The sequence below is a fragment of the Kogia breviceps genome, chromosome 10 (genome assembly GCF_026419965.1).
Source record: "Kogia breviceps isolate mKogBre1 chromosome 10, mKogBre1 haplotype 1, whole genome shotgun sequence".
Lineage (NCBI taxonomy): Eukaryota > Metazoa > Chordata > Mammalia > Artiodactyla > Physeteridae > Kogia > Kogia breviceps.
In genome coordinates this window covers 86369718-86390876 of record NC_081319.1, presented here as the reverse complement: position 1 = coordinate 86390876, position 21159 = coordinate 86369718, and the positions used below count along the sequence as shown (strand labels likewise).

General features: G+C 38.3%; 1 long non-coding RNA gene and 1 other non-coding gene across 4 annotated transcripts; both read right to left on the bottom strand.

Moving 5' to 3' along the window:
- Positions 1–568: 568 nt before the first annotated feature.
- LOC131763416 (uncharacterized) lies at positions 569–18655 on the bottom strand. Of its 3 annotated transcripts, none has more exons than XR_010835133.1 (7): positions 18389–18630; positions 16343–18007; positions 15035–15246; positions 9201–9270; positions 7822–7894; positions 1631–1809; positions 569–791 (listed from the first exon to the last, which is right to left on the bottom strand). It is a non-coding gene; the product is annotated as an uncharacterized lncRNA (long non-coding RNA). The 3 variants fall into 3 exon arrangements; XR_010835132.1 differs by lacking the exons at positions 569–791; positions 1631–1809 and adding an exon at positions 2843–5861 and having other exon boundaries at positions 16343–16510; positions 17913–18007; positions 18389–18655; XR_010835131.1 differs by lacking the exons at positions 569–791; positions 1631–1809 and adding an exon at positions 2843–5861.
- On the bottom strand, positions 1345–1417 carry TRNAK-UUU (transfer RNA lysine (anticodon UUU)). Its single transcript has one exon. It is a non-coding gene; the product is annotated as a tRNA-Lys (tRNA).
- Positions 18656–21159: the final 2504 nt, after the last annotated feature.

Here is a 21159-nt window from a genome sequence, read left to right as displayed (position 1 = left end):
GCCTATGGATTGCTCCACCACAATCTTGTGAAAAGACTTTTCTTCCTCTACTGAATTGCCTCTGCACTTCTGTAAAAAATAATTTAGATGTACTTGCATGTGGTGCTTTCTGGATTCTCTATACCGTTTCATCGACATATATCTGTCCCTCTGCCAAAAATGTACACTCTTTATTACTGTGGCTGTATAATAAGTCTTGAAATAATAAGAATGTTTTCTTCCACTTTATTCCTGTTTTTCAGAATCATTCTAGTTATTCTGACTCATTTGTCTTCCCCTATAAATTTTAGAATAGTCATGTCTATAGCTACAAAAAAATCTTACCTGGATCTTGATAGGAATTATGTTAAATTATGTTAAACCTCTATATCATTTCCAGGAGAGCTGACATCTTAGTTATGTTGAGTTTTATAATCACGGAATCTCTCTCCATTTATTTAGGTCTTTGATTTATTTCATCAGAATTTTATAGTTTTGTTGTTTCCAGCATGTACATGTTCACATGTCTGGATAGATTTTCATCTAAGTGTTCCCTGTCCTATTTTTAAAAAAGTACTGTATTTTAATTCTGGTGTCCACATGTTTATTGCTAGTATATAAAAATACAATTGATTTTTCTGTTTTGATCTCGTATTCTGTGACTTTGCTGAACATACTTATTAGTTCTAGGAGGATTTTTGTTTGTTTATTTTCAGGTTCCTTAGGATTTTCTATGTAGACCATCATATAATCTTCAAATGCCATGAGAAGTACAATCCTTCCACAGAGGGGGAGTGGGGAAATGTATATTTCTAAAGAGAAGTACAATCCATTGAGCAAGAAGTTGCACAATCAACAAACAACAAGACAAAATTGCAGAAACGTATGGTAAAGTATGCCAATATTTCTGGTTAGGGTGAGCATTTCACCTAAAGATAATGCTGCAGTATTTGTGAAATAACTCCCTACCATTTGGGTTTATCATTAGAATGTGACGTTACCACGGTTTAGTGGAGGGCTTTAGTGGAGGACTTATATCCTGACCCAGAGAATACTTTACTCAACAAATATGGTTTCCAGTTCCTTTTCTAAAACACCCTAGTCTAGAGGGATAGTTTTCTTATATTTCATGGGCTGTAAGGGTTGTGTACTGTGTTCCTCAGGAAGTCTATATTATTAAGAACTGCTAAAATCATCTTTTGTTTGGAACAGAATATCAAATCTCAACTAGTAGTTAAGGCTGAAGGTAACTGACTTCTTGGCGTTTTCTCACTGTAGGTAGGTTAAAAGTCACCAAAGTTTAACCCAAATTGTCTTGGGAGAAAAGCTTAAGTACTATTGGCCCAAGGAAACACAGGTGCATAACGCCTGGACAGGGACTTGAACCCTGGACCCTCAGATTAAAAGTCTGATGCTCTACTGACTGAACTACCCAGGTTCCAAGTTCACCTTTTTATTAGGTCTCCTTTGTACAGTTCAATTGCTTTGGGGGCATTCTTAATCCCCAACAAAATTTTGATAAATTCGATATTCCCCCCACATTGTTTTTTCAGTGGACATGTAACATTTTTCTTCATAAGGTTCCATTTTTCTGAAGGATAGAGTAACTTATATCAAAGGAATCTTAAAACTATAGTAATTTAATACTTACCAACCTCTCTTGAGAAAGAGAGAGAAGAGAAAGTCCTTGTTAAACTTCTGTGAAAGATTTTCCTTTGATCTTTAATTTCCTTGAATTCGTTATTTCCATCCCGTGTCTCTCATAGAATTTTCTTCCAATACAACATCTTTTTATATTTAGTATCTTCTTGATTTTCCTACCATGCTTCTCTGTACGAAATACAGGTATAAACATTGAAATCTGATGTTTTTCTTTTGAACCCAAATCTGTATTAAAAATACTTCTTGTGGATTGTGCTATATCTGCATCTACTTGCTCATAATTAATCAAAGCATAAAAAACAGATAATAATTTAAAGGCCCTTTAATGGAGGACATAATGGAAATATAAATGTGGAATTTGTCCTCCTCCCTCCTCCATGAAATCGTGTACGAGACTACGTCTACTGAAGGATTCAGTTCTTCCCATTGTTCCCGTGATGGGAATCAGAGAGGAGAGCATATTTACACCCCGGAGCACTGTGCCACAGCCAAATGTATCTTTTTTTTTTTTTTTTTTTTTTTTTTCAGTACGCGGGCCTCTCACTGTTGTGGCCTCTCCCATTGCGGAGCACAGGCTCCGGACGCGCAGGCTCAGCGGCCATGGCTCACGGACCCAGCCACGCCGCGGCATGTGGGATCTTCCCGGACTGGGGTACGAACCCGTGTTCCTATATCGGCAGGTGGACTCTCAATCACTGAGCCACCAGGGAAGCCCTAGAATACACCCAAGATCCCTGAAGTTATTTCAATCTTATTAATAGTCCTTATTACATGTTGTATTATAACTATCTCTTGTATGAATCTTACATTTGCACGCTCAGGGCTCAGTCCTTAAATACCATGTATATGCAAATGTCTTTCCATCTTGGACTGCTCCTTCAAACTCCAAATTCACATATGCAGCTGCCTTCTCGACAAGTATTTTATACTTAACATTGCCAAAGACTGAATTCCTAATCTTCCCCCCAAACTTTCTCCTTCCCAATCTTCCCCCATCTCAGTAAACAACTACTCCATCTGTGCAGTTATCTGTGAATCTTTGTTTTTGCTCAGATCTTACATCTCATCTATCAGCTCCACCTTCAAAATATATCCATAATTCAACCAGGTTTTACTATTTCCTTTGCTATCATACTAGAAGGTCTATCAATCTCTCACCTAATTTAAACTTTTAAAAAATTTTATATTAGAGTATAGTTGATTTACAATGTGTTAGTTTCTGGTATACAGCAAAGTGGTTCAGTCATACATATACATATATCTATTCTTCGTTCAGATTCTTTTCCCACATAGGTTATTACATAGTATTGAGTAGAGATCCCTGTGCTATACAGTAGGTCCTTGTTGATTATTTATTTTATATATAGTAGCATGTATATGTTAATCCCCACCTCCTCCCCTCTCCTTTTTTTCCCTTTGACACAATTTTACATTAATTTTTGTTTCCTTTCTACAAAACCATTTTAAAGGCATTTTACTGATTGAGCACCTCAGGTTTTATGTGAAGTGGCTCCTGTTGTGAACAAAGAGGGAGTTCTTTACTACCTGGTTCCTTCTCTTTTCTCCACCTTCGACAGGTTTCTACTATTATTAATTTGTTGCTTAACCTTCTGTAGTTTCTTTGTCCACTTGCATGTAAATATATAGATTCATATGTTCTGGGTCTTGCTTTTGATACCTCAATATATTTTGGAAATCTTTACACATTGATAACATAGAAAGCTTCCTTGTTTGTCTTTGCTTAGTTTTACATTTTGTTGCAAAATAAAACATACAGGGAAGTAAATAAAACCTTATTTCTACAACTTAACAATTAATTATAAATTGAACACCCATTTAACCATTACTCAGGAGAAAAAAAAAAAAGAGCATTGCTGCACTCCAGAAGCCTTCAGTATGTCCCTTCCACTCACCCTGCCTTCCACACTCTTCTTATCCCCCAAGAAAACCACAATCCTGACTTTTATGGTAATCATTTTTTTACATTCTTAATACATTTTACCATCTACACATACATCCCTAAACAATGTATCATAATTTTGTGGTTTTTAAATTTATATAAGTATAATCATACTAAATGTTTCTTTTGTGTTTTCTTTTCACAAAATTATGCTTGTAAGATTCATCCACATTTTTGTGTGTAGCTCTGATCTGTTCATTGTCAATTGTTGAATAGTATTCAACATTATTTATCCAATTTACTGTAAAGGTTCATTCAGGTTGTTTCCAGTTCTTGGCTATACAAACAATACTACTATGAACATTCTTATACAAATCTCCTTGTGCACATATTTCTCTTGGGTATATATCTAGGATAATAGGGTATGTGTATCTTCAACTTACTAGATAGAATCCAACTGTTTTCTAAAGTAGTTGTATCAGTTTAAACAATAGTGGTAATGAAAGGTCTTATACGTCACATCCTTGCCAAATAGTACTTCTTGTCATATTAATTTTAGTAATTCTGGTGGAAGATCAGTAGTATTTAATTATAGGATAACTTGCATTTTCCTAATTTCTAATAAAGTTGGTTGCTGTAGTTTTAAAAAAATATATTTCCACAAATCCTTTGGCACTCCTCTTATCAAAAGGTGGAGTCTGATTGCCTTCTCCTTGACTATAGGCTGGGCTTAGTGACTCGCTTCTAAGAAACAGAATGAAGCCGAGGTGACGCTGTGTTTGACATCTCAAGCTAAATAAAAGACAAACATCTTCTGCCTGGCTCACTCTCTCAAGAAGTCATAGACTTCACAGATGTGGATTACTTGATGTATGGTAAGGTGTGAACTCTGGCCGAAGGCTCTCTCACATGCATTACACCTGTACGGGTTCTCTCCAGCGTGAGTTCTGTAGTGACTTCTGAGAGCAGAGTGGTCTCTGCAAGCCTTCCCACAATCAACACATTTAAAGACCTTTTCTCCATTATGAGTCCTCTGATAATAAGTCAGGGATGATCCTTGGCCAAAGCCTTTCGCACATTCATTATATTCATATGGTTTCTCTCCAGTGTGTATTTGTGATGCTGAATAAGAGCTGACCAATTTCAGAAGGCTTTCTTACATTGTAACTTTGCACTCAGAGGGTTTCTCTCCAGTGTGTATTCTTTTATGTTTAATAAGTGATGAGCTCTGGCTGAAGGACTTCCCACACTCATTATGCTCATAGGGTTTCTCACCAGTGTGAGTTCTCTGATGTGTTTGGTTTTTTTTTTTAAGATTTATTTATTTATTTTATTTTATTTTGGCTGTGTTGGGTCTTAGTTGTGGCATGTGGGATCTTCGCTGAGGCATGCGGGATCTTTCGTTGCAGTGTGTGGGCTTCTCCCTAGTTGTGGTGTATGGGTTTTCTCTTCTTTAGTTGTGGCACGCAGGCTCCAGGGCATATGGGCTCTGTAGTTGTGGCACACAGGTTCCAGAGCGCATGGGCTCAGTAGTTTGCAGCATGTGGGACCTAGTTGAGGCGTGCGAGCTCAGTAGTTGTGGCACACAGGCTTAGTTGCCCCGGGGCATGTGGGATCTTAGTTCCCTGACCAAGGATGGAACCTGCATCCCCTGCATTGTAAGGCAGATTCTTTACCACTGGCCCACCAGAGGAGTCACTCTCTGATGTTTAATAAGAGAACTCCTGCTGAAAGTTTTCACACAGTCATTGTATTTGAAGGGTTTCTCTCCACTGTGGATTTTCTCATGCTGAGTAAAGGTTACATTCTCACTGAAGATTTTCCAACTATTACATTCAGAAGATTTCTCTCCAAAATGAGAAGATAAAGGGTGACTCTTTGGATGATTATTAAGCAAAGAATAGTAACTGAAAGTTTTCAAACATTCCTTACATTTGTATTGTTTCTCTACACTGCACATTTTATGTTTCATTAGTTCTGTATTCTGTTTGAAAATATCTTCAGTCATATTACACTTATATGGTCTCTTTCCTATAGGAATTTTTGTTGTATAATAGGATATATTCTTGCAAATTTTCTTTTTGCCTGGCCCCTCTCTTTGTTGAGTATTTTCTTGCTGGCAACTGACATCTGATCCCATACTCTGCTGGTCTTCCTCTCTTGGCTGTCCAACCTATTCTTTACATTCCCCCTCTTCTCTCAAGTTTAGGTTTCAGGGACCATCTTTGGTAGGTCTTTTCATTATTGCTCCCAAGGCGGTCGTATTCAGAAACATCCTGGTTTTCAATAGACTTTTTGGTCTCCAGATTATTTTCTCAGCCTGAAAGAAAATTTTTTAAATGTACGTGTCTTGTGCTGAGTGACAGGAAACTGGTGAAGGTGAAGTGATATCATGAAAATATGTCCACAGATATATATGGCTCTTACACTCTGAAATATGTTTTTGCATTTAACATCACAGAGGGATGAGGAAGGAAAAAAGATATACATAGGACAAGAACGGTATGAAAGGGGGCCACATCAATCTATATACATAATTCAAAATGTGAGAGAAGGAAGGGAGGTGATGTAGTGGGAAGCATCATCAGAAGTTAGACAGATGGACCAGAAAAAAGGAAAATGGTCATGCCATTTTCAAGGAAATGACTGGGGTTGCGGGTAGTGGGGTGGGGGAGAGAATACTGGAAAGCTGGAGGCAAAGCAATTACTCAGAGATGTTTGGGCACTTATTTCACTTTTTACAGTAGAGTGAGAATATCACCTCCTGCTGGTGTTTTCAATACCAGACTCAGGAAATCCAATCTGAGTAAACATTTCTTTAAATGAAAGTAGCAGGCTTCCTGAATAGTGACAAATGCCCCTAGTATAAAATTATGTGGTACACCATGTGCAAAACAATGTCACCTTCAGGTACCTGCCTTTTGTTAGGGGATTCTGGGGAATGTGGTGAGCACAGTGAGATATGCTGCATATGTTCCTGCTCTGTAGGACCACCTAAGTTTCAAGCTTGAAGAGAGTTGGCTAATTAGTTTAGAAATTTTCAGGGTTTCTTTTCATTTGGTAAGGAGGCTCTCTTTCCCCCAATCCCTAGCCCATTTGAAACATGCATATGTATAATAACTGTGGGAAGGCATCTGAGCTTAAAATATAGGTCTTCATGCCTAAATTATGTGAGTCTCCTGACTAATTTCATGGCTGGCAGTCTCTCCTCATCACAGCCATCTACATTCTCCCAATCTGTTCTCTACAATCTCAAGGTGACACTGTTTTGCACACAGTGGGGTTTTATAACCATGGACCACACAAGAGTCTAGGCAGGTGGTGAGGGCAATCATGGCATTCCAAAGTGTCAGGGACCCAGGCTCTTCTATCTTGTTTGTACATCATGTATAAACTTGACCTCATACTCCAAGATTATAAGGAGAACAGAAGGGATAAAGAAGGGCAAAGATCAGCCATTTCTTCAGAAAGTTTCCCAGAAGCTGCCACCTGACACTTTTGCATATATTCCATTGAGTAGAATTCTAAGATAGCTCCAAGATTCCCACTCCTGTGGTATTAACTCTGTATAATCTCCTCCCTTTGAGTGTGCATAACTCCTGTGACTATGGTGGGGTAGTCATTTCCTTGATTAGGTTACATTATATAAGACTCTATGGTAGCAGACTGGATAGATTCTCCTTCTGGCTGTGAAGAAGCAAGCTGCCTCACTGTGATAGGGCCATGTGGCTAGGACCAAAGGACAGCCTCTAGTTGCTGAGAACAATGACCAGCCAACAGCCAACAAGAAAATGGGTCCTACACATAAGGAACTGAATTCTGCTAACAAACTAAATGAGCTTAGAAGAGGATCTCAAGCCTCAGATGAGATTGTGGTTCCAGCTAACATCCTGATTTCAGACTGTATTAAACCCTGAACAGAGAACCCAGTTGAGCCCTGCTCTGACTTCTGACCTAGAAAAATATGAGATAATAAATGGGTGTTGTTTTCAACTGCCAAATGTGTGGTAATTTGTTATGCAGCAACAGGAACCTAACACAAAATGTTTAATGGATGGATAAATAAACCAATGACTTGAAGAGGTGATTACTAGAGAATGGTACTGTTGAGAGGGAGCTTTTTCTACAGAACCTATCATTTACTACAATAAGTCAAATAACTTTAGATTTGATTTCAGAAGTATATATATGGGAACATAAATTTTAAGGTGAGGGGATAAAATGTGTTAATGCTCTGAACACTGGAATGGCATTTCTGATGGGAATAAACTCATATTTACCTGGTGTCCTGCAGTTAGATGCATGGTAGCCAGCCTCTCTCCTCTGGGCTCCATTTTGAGGGAAGGAAGAATCCTGGGAAGACAGAGATGTCAAAAGAACATGGAGTACTGAAGACAAACTACTGAACAGCAAGTCCCTCAGAACAATAGATGTGGCCCCTACCTTCTCTCCAAAGAAAGCTATCAAAGGAAGCAACAGGACAGATATAACTCCCAATTCCTAAGTTTCAGAGAAAGGAATTCCTATCTCTGTTATTAGAGTGGGTTGCTGGTAACAGTTATCTGGATGCTATAGGGGGCAGGAACAGAGAGGGAAGCATGAGGACATAGGATGCCTGGGCAGGGAACACTAAGAGGTGACAATCAGATACAAAAAGGAAGATGAAAATATTAAGGAGAAACTTTACCTCAGTAAGGTGTTCATGTAGTATAAAGTGTTATATCCTTTTTGGAAAGTAATTAGACCCCTCATACCACAGAATCATATAGCATTTTGTTGCAGTAATAGTACTCTCAACAACTAGTTATAAGAGAATCATTTTTTACTAAACAGAATCTTTTAAAAACAAAAACAAATTGCAGGTTAAAAGATGATCCCTGCAGAAAGCATTAAAATATAAAAAATTCCAAACAATCTAAATATGCCATAAAAAGAAATAAAATTTACAAAGTATTAAAATGGCATCTCGAGGGAACAGCCCACCTCTATCAAAATAATTATGAAAACTACACAACCAACATATAAAATGCTTGTGATAGAATGAAAATGTCTGAAGCAATTATTGTGACTATTCTACAATTATAATTGAGTAAAATGTATGCATTTATCTAGGCAGGGAGTGGAAAGAAACATGGAAAATACACTTGATGTGTTATAAGATGCTGGCTGATTTTTGCCCTTTTCACTCTTGTTGGAAAGTTTGTGCAGTAATAGAAAATAAAATTACCTAGGATTGACTCTGTACCTAAAGAAGGGTAAGGAAAACTTATGTTTCCTACTTTTACTTTGCAGACTGCCTTCTTCTAAGCTTATTGCATTAGTACGTTTTTTTCTATAAGCCATACTTATTTCTTCCTCATTTGGGTTAAATCCTCCAGAGACACAATCTTCATTATTTTCAGAGTTTTGAGACAAATTTTAAACTCCTTGTTCAGGAGGATCTGAAACTGTTTCAGCACAAGTAATTTCACCATTTCTTTGATCTTGCCAGTGCCTATGCTCTAAAGACCTCTGGGTCAAGTTTGTCTGTTGATTGATCCTGCACAACTAGCTTTTCCTCCACACAGGGGTTCAGAAGATGTCTGAAAGGAGCTGGAAGCTAAAGCTTCTTATCAGACTGCAAATTCTCTTTAAAGATGCAATTTCTTTGGAGGCTCACCTCCATCTCAGGCATTTGAGCTGTACTTTCAACCTCTGAAGTTCCAAGCTGAGGCCTCTATCCAGAAAACCTGTGGGCAGAAACACAACTGCAAACATTTACTGAACAGTACTCTGTAGAGGACACCAGGATTCCAAACTTTTAAAAGATGTTAAACTATTAGGGGAAGGTTGACAGGAACCTTTATTATATATAAATCAGATTGACGAGCAAAACAGTGGGACATCAAGCCATCATATGCCTCCTGGTGTGATGCAAAAAGAAGGACAAGGCCACAGGTATCAGTATTCTTGTCAGAAAATTGAATCAAAATCTAAATATAGCCTTTAGATATAACCATCAGCTTGCAGAGATTACAGAAGATAGAATTGTTTAAAAAAGAATGATACCACTATGTAATTATCCAAATCCAAAATGTAGGAAATTCTACATGATGAATGACCCTGTTTCTTCAACAACAACAACAACAAACAAACAAAATGGCATGGGGAAAAAAAGAAAGGAGATTGTGAGAAAATGGCAGAGTAAAGAAATCCAAAAGTCTGTCCCTCCACAAAAGCAACAATCGCAATTCTGGAAAAAACGTCAGAATCAACTGTTTTAAAATTCTAGAAATTAACCAAAACTTGCAGCAGCCATTGGAATGCTTAATAATCAAGGAAAATCATCTGAATCTTAGTAAGAACAGTGAGCTTTATGGCATTTTAACTGGTCCCATTCTACACTCCCTAGTTTGGCAGTGGCCTTGAAGATAACAGCTCCCATTTTCAGCACAGGTACTATTACCAGAGGGAATAGAATAGACCTCATCCACAAAGAATTGTGGGGGTTTTTTTTGTTTTTACCTGTCAGGTGGCTTCATGGAGGAATGACTCAAAAAAAATATAAGAAGACTGAACACTTTCTAATTCATTTTATGAGGCCAATATTACCCTAATACTAAAGACAGAAAAAGACATCACAAAAAAATCAAAACTACCTAACAATATCCCTTATGAATCCAGATGTCAAAATCTTCAACAAAATACTAGTAACTTGCATTCAGTAGCATATTTAAAATATTACATACCACAGCCAAGTGAAATTTATCCCAGGAATGCAGGATGATTCAACATAAAAAAATCAGTGTAATATACCTTATTAACAGAATGAAGGGGGAAAACCACTAGTTCATCTTAATAGATGTAGAAAAAGCATTTGACAAAAATCCAACACCCTTTCATATATATATATATATATATATATATATATATATATATAAAACACAACAAACTAGGAAAAGAAGGGAACTTCCTCAGCGTAATTAAGGGCATCTATGAAAAAAACCACAACTAACATCACACTTAACAGTGAAAGACTGAACGTTTTCCCCCTAAGATCAGGAACAAGACAAGGATGTCCATTCTTACCACTTCTATTCAACACTGTACTGGAAGCTCTAGCCAAGGCAATTCAGAAAGAAAGGGAAAAAAAAAGCATCCAGATTGGAAAGGAGCAAGTAAAACTATCTCTGTTCACAGATGACACAATCTTATATCTAAAACCCTAAAGAATCCACACACACACAACACACACACACACACACACAAACTATTCCAACAAACAAGTTCAACAAAATTGCAGGGTAAGATAAAATTGAAAGATCAATTTGCAAAACTCAGTTGTATTTCTATATACTAACAATGAATAATTCAAAAATAATATTGAGAAAACAATTCTATTTATAATAGTATGAAAAAGAAAAAAATACTTAGGAATACATTTAACCAAAGAAGTGCACAAATTTTACAATGAAAGCTATAAAACACTATTGAAAGAAATTAAAGAAGATCAAAGTAGGGCTTCCCTGGTGGCGCAGTGGTTAAGAATCCGCCTGCCAATGCAGGAGACACTGGTCTGAGCCCTAGTCAGGGAAGATTCCACATGCCGTGGAGCAACTAAGCCCGTGTGCTGCAACTACTGAGCCTGCACTCTAGAGCCCGCGAGCCACAACTACTAAGCCCGCGTGCCACAACTACTGAAGCGTGTGTGCACTGAAGCCTGTGTGCCTAGAGCCTGTGGTCTGCAACAAGAGAAGCCACAGCAAGGAGCAGACCGCGCACCGCAACGAAGAGTAGCCCCCTCTTGCCGCAACTAGAGAAAAGCCCCTGGGCGGCAACAAAGACCCAATGCGGCCAAAAATAAAGAAAGAAAGAAAGAAAAGAAAAACAAAAGATCAAAGTAAATGGGAAAATCTCAGGTGCTTATGCACTGGGACACGATATTGTTTTAAAGGCAATATTCCCTGAATGATGTATAGACTCAGTGATTCAAAATCTTAGCTGCCTTCTTTGCAGATATGGACAAACTGATCCTAAAATTCATATGGAATTGCAAGGGACACCAATAGGGAAAGCAATCTTGAAAAGAACAAAATAAGACTGACATTTCCCGATTTCAAAACTTACTACACAGCTACATTCATCAAAATAGTGTGGTATGAACACAAGTCAGTGGAACAGAAGTGAGAGTCAATAAACCTATGTGACTATGGTCAATTGATTTTCGACAAGGGCTTCAAGACCATTCAATGGGGAGTCACTTTGGGGAATCACTTTTTCAACAAATCCACATCCAAAAGAATGAATTTGGACCCCTATGCCCACATATTCAAAAATTAACTCAAAATTGATCAAAATCCTAAATGTAAGAATTAAAACTCTTAAAAGGAAATGTAACTATAAATCTTTGGGACACTGGATCAGGCAATTATCTTAAATATGGCACCAAAAGCACAAGTACCAAAAGAAAAAAAATAGATAAGTTGGACTTCATCAAAATTTAAAAATTCGTGGATCAAAGGACACTACGAAAAGCGTGAAAACAACCCACATAATGGGTGAAAATATCTGCAAATAATATATCTGAAAAGGGTCTAGTATATAGAATACACAAAGAACTCTTATAACCCAGCAACAAAAACACAACCCAATTTTTAAAACAGGCAATGGATCTGAATAGTCATATTGCCAAGGAAGACATGCAGATAGCCAATAAGCATATAAAATAACGCTCAATACCATTAGTCATTAGGCAAATGTGAATAAAAACCACAAGATACCATTTCACACCCACTAGGACAACGATACTCAAAACAATTTGATTTTCAACAAATATTGATAAGGATGTTGAGAAATTGAACCCTTATACATTGCTGGTGGAAATGTAAAATGGTGCAGCTGCTGTGGAAAAGTTTGACATTTCCTTGAAAATTTAAATATAGAGGTACCATATGATCCAGCAGTCCTACTCCTAGGCATAAACCCAAGAAAACTGAAAAACAAAAAAGCAAACACAATGGAATATTACTCAGCCATAAAAAGAAATGAAACTGAGTTATTTGTAATGAGGTAGATAGACCTGGAGTCTGTCATACAGAGTGAAGTAAGTCAGAAGGAGAAAAACAAATACTGTATGCTAACACATATATATGGAATCTAAGAAAAAAAATGTCATGAAGAGACTAGGGGTAGGATGGGAATAAAACACAGACCTACTAGAGCATGGACTTGAGGATATGGGGAGGGAGAAAGGTAAGCTGTGACGAAGTGAGAGAGTGGCATGGACATATATACACTACCAAATGTAAAATAGATAGCTAGTGGAAAGCAGCCGCATAGCACAGGGAGATCAGCTCGGTGCTTTGTGACCACCTAGAGAGGTGGGATAGGAGGGTGGGAGGGAGGGAGACGCAAGAGGGAACAGATATGAGAACATATGTATGTGTATAACTGATTCACTTTGTTGTAAAGCAGAAACTAACACCATTGTAAAACAGTTATACTCCAATAAAGATGTTTAAAAAAAGCAAACAAATAAACAAACAAAAACACATTCAAACAAATTCTTATACATGAATTTCCATAGCAGCATTATTCATAATAGGAAAAAGTGGGAAAAATTAAAATGCCCATCAACAGATTAATGGATAAACAAAATGTGGTATATACACACAATGAAATATTATTCAGCCTTAAAAAGAAATGAAGTGCTAATAAATGTTACATGTGTGAACCTTGAAAGTGAAAGAAGCCAAACACAAACAGCCACATATTGTATGACTATTTATGTGAAATGTTCAGAATAGGCAAATTCATAGACAAAAGAGATCAGGGGCTGGGGAAAGGGTGGAATGAGGAGTGACTGCTCAGTGTGTACAAAGCTTCTTTTGGGGTGATGAAAATGTTCTGGAATTAGATAGCTGTGATGGTTGCACAACATTGTGAATATACTAAAAACTACTGAATTATACACTTACATGGTTAAATTTTGTTATGTGAATTTTACCCCAATAAAACAAGAGTGGCATAACCCACACAAAAATTTGCATGCAAATGTTTATAAATGCTTTATAAATAATCTTCAAAATTTCAAAGCAATCAAGATGTCCTTCAACAGGTAAATGAATAAACAAATGGTGTACGTCCAACTACTGTGGATCCAATACTATCCAACAAAAAGGAATGAGAGATTAATTCACACAATATGGATGAATCTTAAATCCTTTTTGCTAATTGAAAGAAGCAAATTGAAAAGGCTACATACTACATGATTCTATTAATGACGTTCTATTAGAAAGGCAAAACTAGAGGGATGGAAAACAGATCAGTGGTTGCCAGTAGTTTGGGGAGAGGAAGGTATTTGACTAGGGGAAGCACAGAAGAGTTTTTAGGGTGATGGAACTAACCTGTATCATATTGTAGTTTGGATATACAAAACTATGCAGTTTTTAAAACCAACAACTTTACAACATAAAGAATGAACTTCAATAAATTAGAATTTTTAAAAACCCAACCAGGAGATTGGGGGATCTTAGGATAGATTGTAAGATGTGAAAAAAGATCCTAATTGTGTTACAAATGTATGACATGACCTCACTAAGGAGGATGGAGAATAAGGTGAATGATTTAAGTATCTCTGGAAATGACTGGAAACTGTAAGACTCAGACAAAAGGAACTAACTTCACATAGCACTCTAGTTTATATATTTGTTTCTCTTGGGAATATGAGAAACAAATTCTGAAACAGCTGTACATGTACACTGGAGTTGAACAGATAAGTAAATGGATGGTAGACTGTGAGTGCCAGGTTTCTCACTATTGGGCAGGGAAGTTACAAACAAGCTAGTGGGAAGGTTAAAATGATACACGTGGTATTGGATTAGAGTCAGAGACATCAGCATGCATTCACCTTTATCTTAATATAGATATGGATGGATACAGAAATAATTATAGATATGTATGGATATATTGGTTAGTATACATATATAGTATAGTCTAACACTGGCAACTGAGAGAGCCCAGAAGCAGTGACACCTCAGTGACAATGAGCACACCCTATGTTTTTGACTCCAGGACTGGGACAGAGAAAATACAAGATGAACCTGGAGCATCTTGTATTGACAGAAAGTAAGAAAATGTTTAAAAAAAATAATGGGGAAATGAGTAGGGGAAATGTCAAAGGGACATAGGACCCAACCTAAGAGCACCCAATGGCCAAAGCTGAAATAATTTGAGCAATAAAATACTGTGCTATTGTATTATAACACAAAGTATAAAATAAATATCAATGTATCCATATTGATATAATAAATGAATAAATAAATAGGGGATAAAAAACTAATCTCCCTTACAGAGAATTCCAAATAATTTATATAGCTACTCTCCCCTGCAGGATGGGGAGGTAAATTTCCCCTCCTCCCACTCCTTCTATGGGCTATGCTTAGTGACTTGCTTCAAAGAATAGAATATGTAAGGAGAGGTAACTTTACAGTGGGGAAACCTGGTAAATAATACCTCAGTCAGGTGATCAAGAACAATATCATCGGGCTTCCCTGGTGGCGCAGCGGTTGAGAGTCCGCCTGCCAATGCAGGGGACGCGGGTTCGTGTCCCGGTCCGGGAAGATTCCCACATGCCACGGAGCGGCTGGGCCCGTGAGCCATGGCCGCTGAGCCTGCACGTCCGGAGCCTGTGCACCGCAACGGGAGAGGCCACAACAGTGAGAGGCCTGCGTACCACAAAAACAAAAACAATATCATCAGTGATAAGTCATGTTAATAGCATGTATCCTTGATATGAAATGTATCCTTGATGTGATGAGATTGGGACTTCTGTGGCCTTTCGTACCCAAAACTATAACCCCAGTCTAATCATGAGAAAAAAAATTAGAAAAATCCCAATTGAGGGATTTTTGATGACCTTGATGACCTTGACTAGGTCAAGGTCATCAAAAACAAGGAAAGCCTGAGGAAAATGCATAGATCAAAGGAGACTAGGGAAACATGACATGTAAATGTAACATGGCATCCTGGAAAGAATCTTGGAACAGGAAAAGAACATAAGGGGAAAACAGTGAAATCCTAATAAAGTGTAGTGTTTAGTTAATAGTAATGTACAAGTGTTGGTTTCTTAATTGCGATAAACATACCATAGTAGTATAAGATGTTAACAATAGGGGAAACTAGGTCAGGGGTATTCAGGAACTCTCTATACTATCTTTACAACTTTTCTGTAGATTTAAATTTAAATAGATCTAAAAATATTTAGAATTAAAAGTTCATCTTTTAAAAAGAGAAAGACTTAAACACAATGTGTGCACCTCATTTGGGACTAATTCAAACAAACAAACTGAGAAAAAGTGGAGGGGCCTCCCTGAAGAAGTAGTTGATCCAAGTCTCAGGTGGGGAATACATAGTGAGCAGAAAGGCAGTTATGCCAGGAAACAAGGAAGGTCTCTGAAAATACAGCAAAAAGACACAGAAGCTGACTTAAAGGTCTTCCCATTAGCAAAATTTTGGATAATTTGAGAATCAAAAGAATTATGACAGTAATGCATATAATATGTTGAATTTTTAAAAGAATTCTTGAGGACATAAAAATATTGATAAGAGGGGAGAAATGTACCTTATCATTATGCAGATACCGCCTCAACCTAAGTGATCAAACTTACCCAATAGTGGGACAAAGTGACTTAATGTACCTTCTGATGTGATACAATGGGGGATACATATGTGGTACTCATGCCAACAATGCTTAATCATAATCTAATCATAAGAAAATAACTAGCCAAATCTTAATTGTGAACATTCTACAAAGCAACTGACCTTCACTCTTTAAAAATGTCGATGTTGGGCTTCCCTGGTGGCGCAGTGGTTGAGAATCCGCCTGCCGATGCAGGGGACATGGGTTCGTGCCCCGGTCCGGGAAGATCCCACATGCCGCGGAGCGGCTGGGCCCTTGAGCCATGGCCGCTGAGCCTGTGCGTCGGGAGCCTGTGCTCCGCAACGGGAGAGGCCACAACAGTGAGAGGCCCGCGTACCACAAAAAAAAAAAAAAAAAAAAAAAAAAATGTCGATGTTAAAAAACAAAAAAAGGTGGATGTAGTATTCAATACCACAATTTATTTATCCATTGTATCTTTTTTTTGATATTTGAGTTCTTTTCAGTTTTTGGCTACTATAAATTATTCAGCTATGAACATTCATGTACATGATTTAGGACACTTGTGTATGTATTACTGCTGACAATTTACCTGGGAAGGGAATTATGGGCTCATAACATATGTATCTTCAATTTAGTTAATACCAAACTTATTTCCAAAGTCATCATACCAACTTAAATTAAGGGGCTAACTGTACAAAGTTCTATACTTTTGTGTGGTTGGATCTTTCCATAATTTTTTTAAAATATAAGATTAATAAGGAGGATAATTTCCTTCTCCTAAGACATACTTTTTGCCCCCAAAAGGGGGCAAAAAGAGAAAGAAGGGAGGGGGGCAGGAAGAAGGAAAATAATCCTAAAAATTATATATGATTATCTCTAACATTCTTCTAAGTTTTTTCCCTTTCCTGGTTTAGTGGCTGAGTGACCGACACAGAAGAGTTGAAAAAGAAATAAAGTATGATACATTCTTACCGGCACAAGCCAACAGTATCTATCTTCAATCCCTAAGGATAGAGTTACTTTTCTTTCCTTGAATCTCAGTTTCCGAGTCCCTTACTTCTACCACAATCCTTGAAATGGCTGTGTTTACTCATTCTGAGAATACCAGCATCTTTCCCTTTATTCTCATCTATAACCCTCAAGCATTTCAGTTTAATCGTCTACTAGTGAAGTACTTTCTTTCCATTCAGAAATACATTTTACTTTGCAACTACTACAAACTTGCCTCTATGTGTGTATGGTGTGTCTGAGCCAAAATTTCACAAAACAATAATTATTCCTACTATACATGTTTGCTGTTACTCTTATTTTGTGTATAAGCTACTCTGGTATACATATTTGCTATTCTGTTTCTTTCTTTCTTTTTTAAAACGCCGTTTGCAAGCCACTGGATTGATTTCATAACTCACAATGGTCCCCAAGTTTGAAAAACACTAGTCACTATAGCTTCTCTGATCCTCAGATACTGTGCCACCATCTAAATGCTAATCTTTCCCGGCAGGCTATTGAGAGCATTCCTTAGCACCAGAGGACTTTGTCCATCTGAAAATCTCGGGTCAAAGGTTATCTCCCGACAAAGGGAGTTCTCTGTGTCTCACCTGTCTCCTTTGTCCTCCTATATGGCATATAGTTCGTTGTAAGTCAGCGTCTACTTTTGACCACACAGTAATACGTTTTATAACCCGTTACACACACTTTAATACACAAAAGCTGCACGAAACAAATACTTGCCCTTTCTATATGTGCTGCTCTCTGATAATTCCTATTCCATTTGGGGGAAAATGCTTTCACTCTGAAGAAGCACTTTATTTCTATGGCTCTGGGACCTGGAGATTAAAAGAAACAATGAGAAGTGTCCAACACAAAAAATGAATCTCTGTGAAGAGGACCTTCACTCTGCAGCTCGAGAAAGGATACTGCAGCCTTCATCCCCAACCAAGTCCTACTTACTCCGGGAGGTAACAAGAATAGCCAAATTATTTTTATAGAACCCATTTTAAGGATGTAAAGTAGGTGCATGACGTTGTTATTAAAGAAAAAGCATGAGTCCCCAAAACCACTCTGGCAGAAACAGTCATCCTGAGTGTGTCCCAACCGATCTCTTGAACAGGGAGCAACACAGATCCCACAATGGGGAAACCTACGAGGAAAAACAGAACGGAAAAGGCAGACAAGTGCTAAAGAAAGGCCTTGATGTGCACACTTGCCTGGAACAAACCCCAGCATTGGCGATAGGACTCGAGACTTCACCTGGAGGCCAGGCGGTTGCCAGGATACGTAGCTATCCATCCAGACACTCCCACGACTCTATCCGGAGCGTTGTGGTGCCGCAGCCTCACAACTGACAGTGGGGCATTTCCATAGAAAGCTTTTCCGAAAGGGCAAAGCGTACTACTACTCAGGTTCCCACTAGACACTCACCCTCCCAACTAGCGCGGGCTGGGGCGACGGAGCCAAGGGCTGGCGGTGGGAAATGACGCAACAGAGGCGCCGGGAATCCTGTGCAACCAGCCGCTCCCGCCGTCTCCATGAAAACAGCCAGATTGGTCCCCGCGCTCAAGGCAGCGGTTTTTGATCTGGACCTAGGAACAAAGGGTCAAGCTTGTCACTCTAAGTCCGCCTGTCTTCCTGCTAGCAATCCAGTTTTGTTTATCCTCCCATGTCTTCGTCTTCTTGGCAGAGAATAACGCCTGCGTAAAACCAGAGTCTCAGGTTCCATTTATGTTGTTTAGGAATATAATCTGGATACCCTTACCAAGGCATATTTAACATCCAGAGCAGATAATTTTTTTAAACACTTCTCTCCTCCGTACAAGAAAAATTATTTTCAGTAATAATCCTGAAATGGAATGAATAATAATAATGGCCAGTGAAATAGTCTTTATTTCACTTCACATATAATTATGAAAGTTTTAAAAAAGATTTTAATATAGGCCAAAAAGTTTTTAAATAATGGATTGGTATTTTTAATTACATGAAGGTATTTATGGGAAAAGATGAAAAAACTCACCTAAATATTAGTGTGTTGCAGTAATGAATAATAACTTCATAGTTTCTGTTTTTGAGTCTTCTGCAAATTTCTCAATGACAGACAAAATTTATCCTGTTTGTATAGTCACCTTCAATAGACAGTATAGCCAGATTTGTCAATTTATCATCCCTTGTAGCTGATTGAAGAATGCTTTATTTTTTTAGCATCTTTATTGGAGTATAATTGCTTTACAATGGTGTGTTAGTTTCTGCTTTATAAGAAAGTGAATCAGCTATACATATACATATATCCCCATATCTCTTCCCTCTTTCAGCTCCTTCCCACCCTCCCTATCCCACCCCTCTAGATGGGCACAAAGCACCGAGCTGATCTCCCTGTGCTATGTGGCTGCTTCCCACTAGCCATCTGTTTTACATTGGGTAGTGTATACATGTCCATGCCACTCTCTCACTTTGTTCCAGCTTACCCTTCCCCCTGCCCATGTCTTCAAGTCCATTCTCTACATCTGCATCTTTATTCCTGTCCTGTGCCTAGGTTCTTCATAACCTTTTTTTTTAAAGATTCCATATATATGTGTTAGCATACGGTATTTGTTTTTCTCTTTCTGACTTACTTCACTCTGTATGACAGACTCTAGGTCCATCCACCTCACTACAAATAACTCAGTTTTGTTTCCTTTTATGGCTGAGTAATATTCCATTGTATATATGTGCCACATCTTCTTTATCCATTCATCTGTCTATGGACACTTAGGTTGCTTCCATGTCCTGGCTATTGTAAATAGTGCTGCAATGAGCATTGTGGTACATGACTCTTTATGAATTATGGTTTTCTCAGGGTATATGCCCAGTAGTGGGATTGCTGGGTTGTATGGTAGGAAGAAGGCTTAATTTTATTAAATTCTTTTTTTTTTTTTTTTTTTTTTTTTTTTTTGCGGTACGCGGGCCTCTCACTGTTGTGGTCTCTCCCATCGTGGAGCACAGGCTCCGGACGCGCAGGCTCAGCGGCCATGGCTCACGGGCCCAGCCGCTCCGCGGCACGTGGGATCTTCCCGGACCGGGGCACGAACCCGTGACCCCTGCATCGGCAGGCGGATTCTCAACCACTGCGCCACCAGGGAAGCCCTATTAAATTCATTTTAAGAAGTTTCTTTCACATGAAGCAACAGATATACAAATTGGGAAAATCTTAAAGGTAAGTTTAGTAGAAGTTCATAAAAGTCCCATTTCAAAATTCACAGCAATTGTTTACAAATGGATTTTAAATTTCTCTGCAGTACAAAAATTGTAAACACACGAAGTCCAAGAAGTCACATAGAAAGGCGTAAGTTAAGTATGTTCAGCATTTCTTCTGTTTTTAAGATTAAAATTTTTTCTTGTCCCTCTTCTTCCAACCAATTTCTCTCCTTATATTGCTTAAACTCCTTATATTCAGGAGACCCTGTCCCCCTTAAAGAACACAAGATTTAATTCTAGCCTTGTATCTGTCTGTGTCATTTCACTCTTCATTCCATGATTTGTAAAAGGAAATGACAGTTATGTCATGGAAGAGGGATGAGTAGGAACATCCAGGAATCAGTCCCTCCATAGAAACAACTATTGAGCTCGCAGGACTGTGTGAAGCAACTCTTTTGGAAATCTGGGGTCTAATCAAACACTTGCAGAGTCCAGAAGAGAGATTGATGAAGAGATTGATAAATTTTGGTGAATCTCACTGTTTCATGCAATGGCTACCATCCCCCATCTCCTAGCACTATGGCAGGCAGCCAGTGGGAACTATGGGCCTTGCTCCTGGTGTAGCTTGCTGGTGCTGTGGTAGGCAATAAAGACCTTGCACTCTAAAAATTGGGGTTTAATATTTTGACTGCTGATCACTGCTTTTGATTGCTGAGGAGCCGGTACAGAGTCCAGCCATAGTTTTAACTCCAAAGAGCTGAAATGGCTTCCCAACCCCTAGGGGATTTTAAAAAACAGTGCTTCACCCCAT